This window comes from Colobus angolensis, unplaced genomic scaffold (genome assembly GCF_000951035.1).
Source record: "Colobus angolensis palliatus isolate OR3802 unplaced genomic scaffold, Cang.pa_1.0 Scaffold133, whole genome shotgun sequence".
NCBI lineage: Eukaryota > Metazoa > Chordata > Mammalia > Primates > Cercopithecidae > Colobus > Colobus angolensis.
The window spans coordinates 410,726-412,470 of NW_012114411.1; positions in this window are offsets into that span (position 1 = coordinate 410,726).

Consider the following 1,745-nt stretch of genomic DNA (forward strand, 5'->3'; position numbering starts at 1 on the left):
AGACCGAGTTTCACTCGTTGCCCAGGCTGGAGTGCTGTGGCACAACCTTGGCTCACTGCAACCTCCACCTCCCGGGTTGAAGCCATTCTCCTGCTTCACCCTCCCGAGTAGCTGGGACTATAGGTACCCACTACCATGCCCAGCTAATTTAGAGACAGAGTTTCACCATGTTGGCCAGGCTTGTCTCAAACTCCTGGCCTCAGGTGAGCCACACACCTCAGCCTCCCAAAGTGCTGGGATTACAGGTGTGAGCCACTGCCCGCGGCTGCATGTCTTTTGGCAGATGGATTTATACTCCTTTGGGTATAATCCCATTATACCCAGTAATGGGATTGCTGGGTCGAATGGTAGCTCTGTTTTAAATTCTTTGTGAAATTTTTAATCTGCTTTCCATAGTAACTGAACCAGTTTGCATTCCCACCAGCAGTGTATACGTGTACGCTTTTCTCCATAACCTCCCCAGCATGTCATTTTTTGGCTTTTCAATAATAGGTCTTCTGACTGGTATGAGATGGTATCTCATTGTGGTTATGATTGGCATTTCTCTGTTGAGCATTTTTTCTTATGTGTGTTGGCCACATGTGTGTGTTCTTTTGAGAAGTGCCTGTTTGTGACCTCTGCCCGTTTATTTCTCCTTCTAAATATGACAAGCAGCTTGGAGCAGATAAGGGTGCAGAATGAGGCCTCAAGCAAGGGTCAGCACAGGGTCCCTGGTGGTGAAGCGGGCTCCACAGTGTCTGTGACAGCTGCTGGACCCTCCCATTAGCTCCTGGGCGTGACCTATCTGATGTGCATTTCTCCTGGCTTCCAGGCATTTTTTTTTTTTTTAATAAAATAGTCTTAGTCCCCCTCTACAGTCCTTGTAGAATTTTGTCCTTGTAGCCTGGGCTCTCCCCCAGTATATTTCATTGACTTTTTCCTTGTGATTTCTCAGAGTTTTATACTTGGTTCAGTCCTGTCTTTACTTCTTAAAACTTTGAATCTTTTAGGTAAAGGCATGCAGAACATTCTGCTGAATGCCCTTTGCTTCGGGTTAGGTTCATAATGAGTAACATGGGGTGGTAATACTGACAGAAATTCTAACATTTGATCTTTGTTTACTGTGAGGTAAGCAAAAAAAATTTAATTAAAATAATTTTAAAAAGAAATTCTAACCTTAATTTCAAAAATATGATGTTAGTGTTTAGAAAAACGTATGTCTGGTATACCAGCAGTCGCTACCAAACCATCACCTCTAATTCAAGGTTACAAGTGACCAGCGGTGGCTCAGTCCCAGCACTTTGGGAGGCTGAGGCAGGTGAATCACCTGAGGTCAGGAGTTCAAGACCAGCCTGGCCAAGATGGTGAAACCCTGTCTCTACTACAAATACAAAAATTAGCTGAGCATGGTGGTGCATGCCTGTAGTCCCAGCCACTTGGGAGGCTGAGGCAGGAAAATCACCTGAACCTGGGAGGCGGAGGTTACAGTGAGCCGAGGGGGCACCATTGGACTCCAGCCTGGGTGACAAGAGCGAAACTCTGTCTCAAAAAAAAAAAAAATTATAAGTGACCTAGGGGATTGTCATAGGATCACAGGATACTTCTACCCATCGGGGGCTGACACGATCTGGAGTAATCGTCGGGGAGCTGTGCTCCTCCCAGCCTGGAGGAGGCAGATTTAACCGGCATACAGAGAGAAGACTTTGTTTTGTCTTTATGCTTATAGCAACTTCTCTCTCTTCTATAACCTGCTTGTGTTTGTTTTG